The sequence below is a fragment of the Bactrocera neohumeralis genome, chromosome 5 (genome assembly GCF_024586455.1).
Source record: "Bactrocera neohumeralis isolate Rockhampton chromosome 5, APGP_CSIRO_Bneo_wtdbg2-racon-allhic-juicebox.fasta_v2, whole genome shotgun sequence".
Lineage (NCBI taxonomy): Eukaryota > Metazoa > Arthropoda > Insecta > Diptera > Tephritidae > Bactrocera > Bactrocera neohumeralis.
The window spans coordinates 25044932-25059696 of record NC_065922.1 but is presented as its reverse complement, the minus strand read 5'-3'; the positions used below and the strand labels follow the sequence as shown (position 1 = coordinate 25059696).

Genomic DNA, 14765 nt, shown 5'->3' with positions numbered 1-14765 from the left:
CTTGAATGTTGTTGCTGTGCTTGCAACTTCTACTTCTGTTGCTGCTGCTGCTGCGGCTATTGAAATGTAGCATATTATTAGAGTCGTGCACGATTTCTCGCACAATGGGCACTTTTGGCGTATAATGAAAATAAACTTACATTGGCAGCAATAACAGCAAACCATTGAGCAGCATGTAAAATAACAAAAGCGCTCATGAAATTGCTGACCGCGCATGCGCAACCAATTCCATTGCTTTGCTTTGTGTTTGTGTAGCATTTACGCTTTAGTTTCGGTTCATCCGTTTTATGCGATGTTTATCTGTGGCTCTCCGGCTTGCAATTCTAACTTTCGGTCATTTCCATTGTTGCTGTTATATTTATGATTGTTGTTGTTGTTGTGTTTGTTGCTACCGCTCAAAGTGTTGCCATTTTACTCGGTAGGCGGCCGCCGTTTTATTATTTCCACTATCATTTTCCATAGAAAATATGATTGTTGTTTAGAAGTTTCGTTTTGGCTGCTGTGTTGCTGCAACATTTGCACTTTTCATTGCTGGCAGCAAAGCGATTCGCCGAACAAAAGCAAAAGTTGCTGTTATAAACAATGCAGTCAACGCCACTATTGAAAAGGAAGTTTATGTTTATTCTCTGCTCTGAGTTATATTTTATTATGGTTATTCGAGATATGTCTTTATAGATTAAGAAACATAATATCATTTTGCAAATGTGCTGCGCATACGGAGAATTAAGAGGGGTGAGAGAGTAATGGTGCTTTAAGAAGAATATGTTTGGAAACTAAAGCGGTTGCTTTCCATAATTGATGGCTCAGCTGTGTGTTAATAGGAAGTAAGAGCAAATAACAAAACCAAGGTAATTATCTTACTGATAGTTATCTGAATTGATAGAAAAAGTGTTAAATAATTCAACTGTATTAAATAGTATATCGCGTTGTTTAGGACGAAAATCCTGGTGCGAACTGGTTCTCTGACTAATTGGAGTTAGATTATGTTAGTTAACTGATCCTTTAACATGGCGGGAGCTCATACCTGGACTGTTGTGTATCGTCCTTTGTGTAGCCAAATGAAAAAATGCTGGAGTTGGATATTAGCCATCGGCAAAGTGCCCTGAATCCATCACTATTCGGCTTATGTGCTTTGCTTCCATTTCGGCTATTTCAGCTAGATGTCTAAAAGGATGACAAGATATCTAGGTGGGGATTTCGAGGAGGAAATGTTAAGATGTTTCTAACTCATTTTATTTTAAGCATCCGGTTTGAGCAGTATCAAGTTAGAACTGCTTCATCCACTAAAAGGTGGATTTTGCTGTGAAAGAGGAGTTCACTAGATCTCTTAAGTTATACCCCTGAGCCAGAAAAACCTTGCGACTGCACAGCTTAGTAACTGATTACCACATGAACTATAAGAATGTAGTAGTGAACCTCAAAAAGCGAACGGAGCAACTAAGCGTTTCCATTCCGCTGACTCAAAAGCAATACCGCTGCCCTACGATCGGTGTGAATAGTAACCAAAAAAGGCTACGCTCTGGAGCCGTACATCTACTGCTACCTTTATGGCAGCAACTTTTGCTTGGAAAACGCTGTGGCGATCATTCAATCTAAGACTAAGGCTGATGGATAGTTCCCGACAATTTACGGCTCTACCAAACCTCCCCGCAAGCTTTGATCCTTCCATAAAAAAGCTCACCGTCCCTTTCCGCCTGCGGATTCTTTCTTCCCACGCCCTCCACAAAGGCTCAGCGGCCTGATAATCAATGTATTTTGGTGCGTAATCAAAATGAGCCAAGAGAGTGTTCAGGATCGTAGTCAATCTAAGTACCCAACTTCTCTGAAACCGATGAGTTAAGCGAAAAGCGAATAAACCAAAGCCCGCGTGGGCTAAGTTAAATATGCAAAATGTAAAAAATACGGCCTTATAATGCCAAATTCGTCGTATTTGGTAAACAAAAAACTCAGGGAATCCATTCCTGATGAGTATTCCGAAAACCTGTCTACAGGAGTTATTGGCAACTGATATCATTCCAAAATCATAAAGCCCTATATTTATTAGATTGTGGAATGAACGGCTTATGTGTATTATAGACTTCTTGAAAAAAGTATACATTTTCTATAAAGTTGTATTAAAAAGTCAAGTCCATCGGTCGTCTGCAAAAACAGTGTTTCAAGAAAAATGCGTTCATAGACTGATTACACTAAGTTTAAAGGATTCTTACTCATAGCTTTATGTCTCCGAAGTTACTTGCCGGATTAACTTCAAATTTTGGGAGAATAGCGTTGAATATATGTACATATGATATAATCGCAAAAAATAATCATCAGTTTATACTAGGTTAGGTTGGATAGGTTAGGTTAGATGGCTGATCAAAGATCTCACGTGGACTGCTATATATATATGTATTCCTTTGTGAATCATAGAAAAGAAGAACTCTGTTCGAACTTATGAAGTATCAAAACGCTTAGTAGCCAATACAAATTTGCACAGACGTTTAATTTTCATTCCCGTCAGTTCGGTGGGATGTCTGTAGGTATGGACTCTCAACTGTATGAGTCTTGTCCTCCCAAATGCGGGACAGTAAAGAAGGAAGTGTTGAGTTGTTTCCACCTCATCTTCTTCTATACAGCTTCTACAGCTGGCGTCTGGTAGGATTCCTGGTCGCCAATAGGACAGTGGCCTGTTAAAAGCTCCACAACTAGGGAGAGGCTAACCTTACTGAGGACAATGAGATCACTAGATCCCTTGCGATCGATCTTTGGCCAACGGCATTTGCGGATCCTTAATGACTATAGACCTATACGAAAAAACAAGATTTGCAGGGATTTTCTTTTCTGCCATAGGATCAAATATAGCTTTATAGATAGCCGAATAGATATTGTTTATGGTATATGTCATTGGAAATCAACAGTGTTAACCTCCTACGCCAATTAGTTTTGAGAGTTGACCTATTAAAAAACAGAAACTTTGCCGTTATTTTTTCATAAAAGTAAAGTTACCGAATTCTTCTGTTCAAAATATTGCTTTGTAACTATTTTATTTTAAGAAAAGAAATGAAATTCTGAACTAAACACCTCTCTTCTCTCCTCAACCTAAATCAACATTCATTATTAGATCTAAGCATACTTTTTGGAGCCAAAAAACACACGACACTTGTGCGCATACATAATTATTATTTTTACTGTTCATTGCAACAATATTTAATTTATGCATTTAATGCCACAAAAGTCATTTGGAAAAACAGAAAAAAAGAATTGAGAAATATTGTCACATTCTTGTGAGGAGTAAAAATGAAAAGTGGCACAAATGAGACAGTGTACACACACATACACACACAGTATTTACAATAAGAAATAAAATCAAGCGAATAATACAATAACAACAAAATGAGAATATAGTAATGACAAAAGCCAGTTTTAGCTGCGCATTGCGCGTGGCATGCACTTGTGGCATGCAACAAATGTGTTACTTTGTAGCAAGCTAAATATTGGCGAATAAATAGGTAAAGGCAAACGAGATTTCTCGAATGAATAAATGCGTGTGAGCACACACACACACTACTGCATATGTGTGCAAGAGCGAGTGGCGAGCGAGTAAATATTTGGTTTGCCGAATGACTTGGCCAAATAGAGAATTTACTTTAAAAATTCGCCACTTAAAAGTTTTAATGATGGAGAAACCGCTAATTGATGGCGCTGTGTTTCTTTCAAATTAACTAATAATTGTTGACTTCTTGCAACACCTTAGTTTGCAATGGAACAGTTTGTAATAATGCTCGAGTTGAAGTTATGGAGCTTGATGGTCCCTAATTGGTGATTGGATCGGAGGAATAGCTGTGTTGGATCTTCCTTTCGGAGAACTAATGAAAGATTTTCAAGCTCCTCATGACCCCAGGCAGATAATGAATGGAAACACATATCTTCTACTGTGCTATCCGAAACGGTAGCGCCATTAAAATAACTCTCTTCTTCTTCCGTACACCAGGTGGAGTTTCTTCCTTTTCTTTGCGCTTAAGACAAAGATTCACATAAGAGGAAAATAGTACCATAACACTCAATAATCCCCGATCAGGGAAATGCATGACGATCATATAACCGTCCTATCATTTTTGGATTCGGTAATTACAGAGTACAGAAACGATTTTTTTACATATGGCTCTAGCAGCTCACGTCTTCCGGTCTTAGACCAAGTATCCTTTGGGTACTCAAAAAACAGCCGTTTGAAGGCGAGCTAAAGTGAGTTGGGTTTGGGACCCGCCACGTAAAAAAAAGATCCGCCGCGGATGAGAGTCCCCCCGTTTCGACGACGAACACTGCAAACATAATCCTTGATTAAGGGCATGCACCTGGAATATCTCTTAATTGGAAAGTTGCCGCTGCTCAGCTAGTTGATGCGCTCGTAAGAGTAAAGGCTGACATCACCGCTGTCAAAGAAGTGCTATGGACGGAACTAGGACTAAGATGAGTCCATAAGTCCTTATGGCATTTACTACAATGGCCATAAAAAGAAGCGCAAATTCGTTATGTGATTCGTGCTGGAGAGAGAATCTGTTGACGAGTACTGTCATTCACCCCGGTGGATGTCTTCGAATCGAAAAGCCAAGAACCAGATCGATTTTGTTGTGGTAGTCAGGAGTGACGTGTCACAGTGGAGAGAAAACAATCTGCCTACCTCCCAACGTTACGATCGACCACAACACGTGCAGGATGGGATAGATATCGAGAGATGAAGAGGGAAGCGAGATGCATTTGAAGACAACAAAAGAGAGTGGCTTTAATGCGTGAGTTCGAAAAGCTTGACAAGCTGGCCAACATGAGTAATGCTCTAAAATTCTACGGAAAGATGCGGCGACTACCAGAAGGTTTGAAGACTGGAGCATACTCTTGTAGAACCCCCAAAGTTGGTCTAGTGACGGAAGCCCAGAACATACCAAAATAATGGAGGATACATTATTCCAGCCTGCTGAATGGCAATGAAACTAGGTGATGGTGAACCCGATTCCTCAATTGATGACGATGGAGCAGACGTTCTATTGCCCGACCATGAAGAACTTCGAATAGCAATCACCCGTCTGAAGAGCAATAAAGCGGCGATTGATGGCCTATAAATTGCCAGCCGAGCTATTCAAATACGGGCGGCGAAGAACTGATAAGGAGCATGCACCAGCTTCTTTGTAGAATATGGTCGGGCGAAAGCATGCCGAACCATTGAAAAATATATTAGTGTGCTCTACCCAATCTACAAAACCTATCTATCGGGCGTACTGTGTGAAAGATTAAAGCCCACCATCAACAAACTGATTGGACCATATATCATGTATGTGGCTTAAGACCTAGAAAATCTACAACCGATCAGATTTTTAAGGAAGATCGACACACACCACCTCTTCGTCGATTGAAATGCTAATATTTCAAAATTTTCATAGTTGACACTTAAGATGACTCTGATTGGTATAGTGATCTTAGATCAGCTTGGAAAATTGGTACTGACAGTAAACAATGCTGTAGTGATTAGCTGCTCTGTACATCGCCCTTTTTCCAATAAACTGCCATTGTCTATCTTTGAAACTTCTATAATAGATCTCAAAAAGAAAAATTACGTCAGATATTGGTCAAATGTGGGTCACGTAGGCCATATTTTGATTTAATTCATGCACGTTTATAAACATCAATAGACTTATAAATCAAATTACTGTAAATCTCAAATTTCTACAGAATTTAATTTCATGCTAATAATATGCGCATCTGCCTATTCAATTTATTTGAGACAAAGAAATGGTTTAGAAATTGCAAAATCCCAGAAACTTCGGCTCTTCTTGCGCTGATTTGGCCTAAGGCGGTGAAATGTAGCCAAATCGTGAAGCGGTACTACGAAACAAAAATATTTGTGTAGATGTGGGTGTGTGTGTACATGCAGCCAGATCAGTCACTTCAATTTAAAGAACTTGTACCATCTTGTCGATCACCTTCGTTCAGACAAATGGCAAAGCGGGCTAGCACTTTAACCGAAAGTATCGACCTAAGACACAGACAGTCGCATGATTTGATGCCTTCGAGTCATCAAGCAAAGGCTTAGCACTCAACACAGCACCACAAATAACTTGACGTTGCCTGCAATTTCGCTATTTTTCTAAGCCACTTGATATTGGCTTCGGCGAAATTCAAAATAACATTTTGTCAAAATCTTGCACTCACTTTTGCTTTGATGTACATATGAGTATGTGTCTATTTTTACCTCTTTCATTCAACATTTTTCTTGCAAACGTTTTTATTTTGACTTATTTATTACAGTATCTTTTGTTTTACGCTTTTATTATTTTGATTTTTCGTTGTTTTTTTTTCTTTAATAACCACCATAAACAAGCATCGGTGTAGTTGCTTTCGAATTGCTTAAGCACTTGTTGCTTTTTTCTTCGGGTTACTGGTGTGTGACTCCCGCAGGCGATGGATCGCCTTGCCAACCGCACACCTCTCCAAAAAAAATAAAAAAAAAGAATATTATATATGTACATATATCTCTATAACAACAGCAGCACACAAGTAAGTATAGGTAACCACTTTGTGTTGTTATTACTGTTGTTGTTGGCTATGCGAAAGCGACGTGCCGGCGACAGCAACACTGTCAAATGAACCGCATCAATGTGGTCGCTTTAGAAAAATCTACAAATAATAAAAAATCAATGAAAAAACCTATATCGACAGAGCATCGACAAAATTACAAACAAACAACAATAACAATACCAACAACAAAGCAATACAACGCGACAAGCACTCCGATAAAACAAGAACCCAGAAAATATGTTGTGTGCAAAGCGAGCAAAACCAAAAGCAAGAGCAAGGAAAGCAGGCGCATTCGGTGAACATGGAAACGTGTGCATATTTTGAAAAGTACCCAGCAGGAAATTTTTCGAAAAGTCATTTCATATAAGAAAGCGTTCAAGAAGTTTACATTCAAGAACGACAGAAATAAAGCTTCGATCGACTTCGAAATTTTACTTTTTTGAAGTGTATCTTTGAGGAAAATGAATAACTTCATGACGTCATAAACGAAAGTTGGTGAAGTCTTTGTTAACTATTGCTTTGAAATTTTATTGCTTGCTCAATTTGTCGTCTACCATGTCGTAATCTTGTTCTCCGTCATTCCTGGCTAATGTTTTAGACTTCGGTTTGAATGAACAACTTTTTTTTTATCAACTAATGGATCTTGGCAGTTCGTGATAATAGGTGTTTAGTAAAGTCACCAGCATGAGTTGATCTTAATTTTTTCCCTTACATACTTATAAGCAGTTATCGGAATTGTCTAAAAATCTATACCTTCTGAACAAATAAAAATTCTTCCAATAAGAAAGTTGGAAAATGGAACTTTTACTTTCGAATGTGTTTTGTTTTGTATAGTGGTCTCCATAAAATAGCTAAGAGTTAAGTCTCAATTTTTTCGACCGTAGAAAATGGATACGGAAAATATTTTCCAGAAGAGAAGTTTTAAAGAAATCATCCATGCAAATAACCGGAATCACTGAGTCTGTTAATTGTAAATCGAAAAATATTTAATATTTTTCTTAAAAATTTTACTTTCTATCTATAAAATAACCTTAAATATGTATTTAAAAATGGTGCATTATATTCCCCCCAAAATTTGTTTTTTGTATGTTGTCATAATAGAAGAGTCTTTTGAGCATAATTAAACTAAATGATATACTATTTCATCGCAAAAAGTGACTCCGACACAGTTATACAGGGTATCTCAAAATTAACATAAGATTTAATTTTGCCGAAATTTTTTCACAATTATCAAAGCTAAAACACTAGCCCAACCGTAGTTTGTATGAAAGTCGACAAGCCTTCATTATTTTTGAAATATTGTTCACAAATGAAGACACGTTGTTCTTTTGTGTAACGCTCCATTTTTACTAAGCCTAAGCTGTCAGCAGTCGATTTGTTTTTTAGGGTTGTCCACACTTTACAACATAAATGGCGGCAAATTTAATATTGCGTAGTATTGAGGCACCCTGTATTTAACTAAAATATTGAGCAAATTTTGTGACACCCTTTACATATAATAACGAAAATAATATCATAAAAACTTCTTAATTCCCACAATCAAATTCTACACATGCTTTATAAAATCCACAAATTTCCTACAGGGTTCTTCCACAGGTGTGTACATAGCTACAAACACACACTTATGTACGCCAGTCTTTCGATCATGGCTTGAGGTACAGGTACCAACACTTGATTGTAAATATTGTGGTGTGTGTTTGTATGTATGGCTTCGTCACAGCTGACTTACAGCAAAGGATTGCTTATGTTGGCTGAGTATCAAATCAGTTTTGGTGTTTGACTGCAGGTAGACCTTTCATTGACTCCGTTTGCTTATTAGCAATTGTTTTTACAAATATTTGTGCATGCATGAATGTACTTCGAATTTGAATTTGATTTTTTTGATAACTGACTAAAATCAACGATATTTCTAAGCGAATTTGATGTTCTGGTATACATTTTGATGGAAAGTTGTTTAGGAGAACGTAAACTAACACGCACAATTCCAAAATAGTTTTTTATTTTAACATACGATCGTGCAATGATGAAAGTCTGGAAGTACCTAATCTAACCACATCCTCAGAAATGGGAAGAATTTGTTAAAAAAAAAGAAGCTATTTCTTTGGCCTAATGGACTAGAAGGCCCTAACCTAACTATATTCTGAGAAATTAGAAGAATTCGTTAAATAAGAAACTATTTCTTTGAAACAATTTTGTAAAAAAATCTTTTAATGTTTTTGAAATCACAAATATGTATATATATATCACAATTAAGAAATCAAAAATTTATTTGAAAATATATCCCTAATAAGAAGTATTTTCTTTATGAGAACTGCATTACAAGCTCTTTTGTAGTTTAAACCTAAGAAAAAGAGAAAAATACCAAACATTCTTCGAGTTTTAGTAAGTTCAGAGATAACACACTTCGTAGTCTCTGTCAAAACAACGCTAAAATGACGTCACAAACCATTAACTGTAAAAGTTTTGTTACATAATTAAACCTCAAATAATTGAGTTAAAAATATACGTGTTTTAGTAAAAACCTAGAACTTAGACGAAGGAAAAAAATTATTCGTCCAAGTCTTTAAGAATTGTATCTCAAAGATTTTAAGAAGATCGGTTGAAAAGTTCTCGAGAAAAACGCATTTAAAGACGACGCACTTAGCCTAGCTAGCCTCGATCGCAGAAGTTCTCAAGGCTCTATCTCCGAAACTATCTCGCGGATCTATTTAAAAACTTAGGACAATATTCTAGAGGTGTTGTAGAATTTATTGAATAATAAAAAAATCGATTTTTTGAAACCCGTAACCCATATATGATAACACCTAAAATAGGTTCTTGAAGACTTTTTCAAGACTTTTGAACTTAGTGGAACTTGAAGAGAAGTGGCAAATATTCTTAATATTTCTTTTAAGTGAGTAAATACAAATATTCATAGAAATATTTGCCTTTCTAAAACAAAATAAAAAATAATTAAAATTTATTTAGAGTATAGCCTATAATATTATAATTATCTTCGTGCGTTTAATTGAAAATCATATATTTTAAAGACTTACCTTTTCAATATAACGATTTTTTCACAGTTTTATTACGATTTGTTGAACAATATTTCGATTTTTTTTAATATATTTTTGTTTCTAATTTATTAGTAAAATTACTTTATTTACCGTTTTGAGAAAGTTTCTTCTGTTCAAAATTTCAACACTTTTTATTAATTTTGTATTTAAATATTGATTGTTTCGACAATTTTTAATATTTTTTAAATAAGTTTTTTTTATATTTTTTAGAAGTTTTTTCACTTTTAGTATTAACTATCAATTGAGTATTTAGTTTTGTTGGTGTAAATGTATTATTAAATAAAATTCAATAAATAATTTTATGACTTAATTTAGCTGCTTCCAAATTATTTTTCATAAAGTTACATAATTCTTCGATTTTATTATTACTTCAAGAAATATTTTTACTTAAAAAAATATAGAAGTGTTTTATTTTTTTATTTTAGTATTATATTATTCACAAATATCGTATTCGTGGAAGCTTAGAAATCATTAAAAAATATTTTTGTAGTTTTTACTGTTTAGCACTTGTTTCAGTTTTCTAGCATTATAGATTTTGATTAATTTTTTTTTATTTTTTTTCTAGATAATCTTTTATTTGGTTCGAATTTTTCGCCTCAAAATAATAACTATTTCAAAGAACTTAAACTTTTCGCCACAAAATGTTTTTAATTTCAATTCACAAAACCACTTCTTACACAATTCTATCGCTATTTTAGACAATCGATTCTCTCCACACTCAATTGACAAGTCAGGTTGTTTTTGCGCATAAAAATCCTTCAATTACCGTTCATTTCGATATTAATTTCATCACTTTCAAATCCACTTCACTCGACTTTGTTTTGTTCGCATAGTCACGCGTGCGGGTGTGTTTTCATTTTCATCCTTTTTGCCGTAATCTCTCGACGCACAACAATTTTCGTTTTTCGTAACTGAAATTCAAACACAACGTTCACTTTGTCGTTTACTATTTTTAACACATCGCTCTTCATTACACTTCTACATATTTGTCTATGATTCGTTTCGTATTCACGACGCGTTCGCAACAACTTCTGTTCTCGGTGATCGCCAACAACTGACTGGCGTTGTTACAAAGCCGCGAAACGAATTCAACCGCCGCAACTCAACCAACTGCACGACTCTGATCTGCAGTAGCAATGAACGGCCACGAATTGGAGTCGAATTGGAGTGTAGTGAAAGAAGTGTGTTGTTGTTGGTAACAATGGCAAAAGCTCCACTTTCAAGTCGTGCTTAAATGAAGCTACGCTCAACATACGCAGTTCGCATTGACGTTGAAGTTGACTCAAAGAATTGAGAGTAGACAGTTTGCATTGAGCAGATCTTTAACTCAATCTTATTGGAGTAAAATGGGTACAATTTATGAATGAAATCAGCTGAGAGCGGGTTATATAGAAAGATGTACCAATAAATTTCAATACAAATTCGAATTTTTCCCATACATTTTGTGGATTTGAAAAAATAAGTTTCAACAGAAAAATTATAATTTTATTATCTAGAGTCTTGTCATTTAACGTCTTCCATAGGACCTATAATTTTTTCTGAAATGAAGATCAAACATTTTTCCCGTAAATTATTTTATCTTTCTTTAGTTTTTTGCTTTTCCAGTGAGTTTCATCTTTCTACTATTTTTAGGTATAAAAAATTAGCACCCCTGGTCTAGACAGGATGCTATTCTTTCCCAATATAAAAACTTCAAAAAAAACTATCCATGCCATCTTTAGCTACCCCGCCAGTTCGGTTTGGCTATTCCACGATTCAAGTGATCCGGTATGAAGTCAAAGTATGTGAGGATTTCTGTGTGTTCAGACACGTGTTCCTTTAGGATTTCTGCAACTTTCGCAGACATACTTTTTCCGACGATGTCTACTGGTACTATGTGCAAGATGACGTTGAATGCCATGGTTGGAGTAAACTTTAGTGCACCACACATGCTGATGACCGCCGCCCGTTGAAAGCTTTCGAGTTTCTTTACAGTCTGGTCTTTTCTTGAGCTCTCGACCACTTAAACACCATAGAACATTATGTGCTTGACTTTGGTGTCGTAGAGACAGAGGACCATTTTCGATGAGAGACCCCACCTTTTACCAATGGATCCTCTACAGCAGTATGAGGGAATCAATACCTTTTTTCTCTCTTTCCGATATTCGGCTTCCATGAAAGCTTCCTATCCAGTATGAGCCCTAGATAATTCACTGTATCCGCCGGTTGCAGACGGATATCTCCCATTTGCGGCAGCGGTGCCTCCGGGATATCACATCTTCTAATAAACAAAACCATCTCAGTTTTATTTGGCTTGAAGGCGAGACCACTTCCGACTGCCCAATTTATTGCATTACGACGCTGAGATAAACTTGTGACAACCCATACACGGTACTCAGGAACTTTCCTTTGACCATAAGAGCTACATTGTCTGCAGTCAAGTTTTAGCAGGCCTTTAACGACCAGGATCCATAGAAGAAGAGAGAGAACTCCACCTTGCGGGGTTCCCCTAACCACATTTCGTCGAGCAGAAGACTGAAAATGAGGTGCTCGAAATTTGATTCAACTCGAAAATCGTCCAGAGCAATAACGACTGCTTTCGGCAGGACTTTATTGAAAGCCCCTCAATATCAAGGAAGGGCCAACAGTTTTGGGTTGCTAAAACCGAAAATGATAGTAAAATTACCTGGCTAGCAGGATTTTTTGTGTTGCAGTCAAAGGGGGTAGGGGTCAAACCACCACCATTTACTAAAATCACCGGGTACTTTTTCTCACAATGTATATATGTAAATGATCCGCTGTACGTCGGTATATACAAACTCTAGTCCCTCAGTCTTTGAGATATCGATAAAGTGCTTGTATGGAAACTTTTTTATTTGACGAGATATCTTCAATGAATTTGAGATGAGTTATTGCTTCAGACAATGATGCAATGATGGGAAGAAATTGTTCAGATCGGATCTTATAGCATTTAACTGTCATACGAACTGACCACAGTTCTTGTAACGAATGTTTTGAATAGTTTTCTGGCTTCAGTGAAACCAAAGTTGTTTTTTTTTAATTACAATTTGATTTTAATTAAAATTCAATTTCTCCCATGAAAAACTTTGTCGCGCAAGGCTACCTTCTACGAAATCAAATACTATTTATTGGTTTAAGTGATAAGAAATTTTTTGGGTAACGAAATAATATTAAATAGCAGCGAAAAATCATGAATTTATGGGAAATTGATATTTTTTGTATTTTTTTTTTTTTGTTTTTCATTAAGAAATGAGATAAGGCTCTCTCGATTTGAGTCTTAAAGGTATGTAAGTGAGCCTTCAGATATAAATACAAACTTACAACAAATATTCTTTGGTAAATATTTACTTCTGCTTCGTTAGTGTGGCTTTGTTGTTGTGCGTATTGTTTATGGTTTTCTAAAATGGATAATAAATGCGGCGCGCCGTGAAATTTAATTGACATGACAGTGAGTGGAGATAAGAAACGTATTGCTTCCTGATTTTTCATTGACTCGAATGTAATTGAGGGTAGGTATCGACATGGGGTAAATACTAACTGCGTAGGTCTAAGTGAATAATGAAAATAGAAATATACTTGTATGTATGAATATGTAACTGCATACATATAGTTGTACAAGTACTAAAGTATTACATAGTAATGGAAGGAAATAGCAATACCTTTTTGGAAAAAATGTTCTTATTTCTTATATTTTCTAAAATTGCGAGTTATTATCTTTAAACGGTTTAAGAAAATTTAGAGAACATTCCCAGTAAATTAATGTTATCCACTTCATTGTATTCCCCAAACAATAAATACATTTTGGCATAGCTTTGAAGTTTACCAGTGTTGACCATTTTTCGGTCACAATTTTTTTTACCTAACAAACAGACATTGTAAAGATTAGGGGTTAGTAGAACATCTGAGAAAATATACCATCAAAATTGACTCGATGTGATAACATTTTCACGCTCATTTTGCCAATATGCTTAACTTTAATCCAAATTTCCATATAATTTTTGTAAGCCTCAGCTGGGATTGTCTTCAGCGCTTTCAGTGAATATTGGTTTTTTCGATTTCGGCTCATTTTTGAAACGCAATTCGCTAGATTTATAAACCTGCATCTCGTCATCAATAATCATAAGTTTGACGAATGTAGAGTCCTCATCCAAATTCTCAATTTTTTACGCAACTCGTTTTTCATTTTTTTTTATCGTAAAAATCGTCAGACGAAATTTCCGCTAATTAAGCCAACATTTGCCAAGCACATACTATTGAACACATGGAGATAAAAGCAACATAACAGAGTTGTACCAAAAACTCAGCACCCATTTTTATCGATTTAGCTTGCGCGCGAAGTTTAATGCCCGGTTTTACAGTTCACACTTAAATTATGCTTAAGTACTGAAAATGAGAGACTTAAGCAGTGCTTAGGTAACCGCTTATTTTTGTTTTGAATTGTTTTGAATTTTCACTTATTTGTCAAAAGAAGAATAATAAGAAATAAGGAATTATTTTTTGTGAAAAAATATGGAATCAGATTAGGATTTCCACTAGTTCTAATAGGTGCTTCGATTCGCAGCGGTGAAATTCGGGGTTCTTTTGTTGTTTTCATCCATTTTCGATATAACTTTCCTCGCAAATTTATGTATTGTCTGTTATAATTTAAATATTTCAGACATATTTTATGGATGACATTTGTAAAACATACATATGTTGCCCATAACGTTGCCATATATCATAATAAAATTTTATAGAAATGAAGCATTGACTATGAAACGCAAACGACTACTCAACCTGCAACAATGCTTAGCTAAGATTTTATTTGGGCACAACTTAAGTATGGACTGTGAAACCGGGCATAAATGAACCAATCCGAATTAAATTTGATTGACTGGTATGTAACAGCAGCGTCCTTTGCCACTTCTCTAATAAAAACTCGTAGATTAAAATTTAATGGGACTCAGATAGAAATGGTGGAAAAGATATGAGTTAGTCTAAAAGAACTGATTGTGGACGTGGTCGCTTCCATAATATACATATATGTACATATACATATATGGATAAAACATACATATGTATATGTATACCATTTTTATGTTGAGGCTATATTAGACTCCTCTGACTTTTAAAACCAGTATGCGAGATTTCCATAGCATTTAAGCGTATATTGAACCATTCTAA

General features: G+C 35.6%; 1 protein-coding gene across 1 annotated transcript in view; it reads right to left on the bottom strand.

Annotated features, from left to right (window-relative positions):
* LOC126758732 (polyhomeotic-proximal chromatin protein) overlaps positions 1 to 14765 on the bottom strand; it is a 174721-nt gene that overhangs the window by 88607 nt on the left and 71349 nt on the right.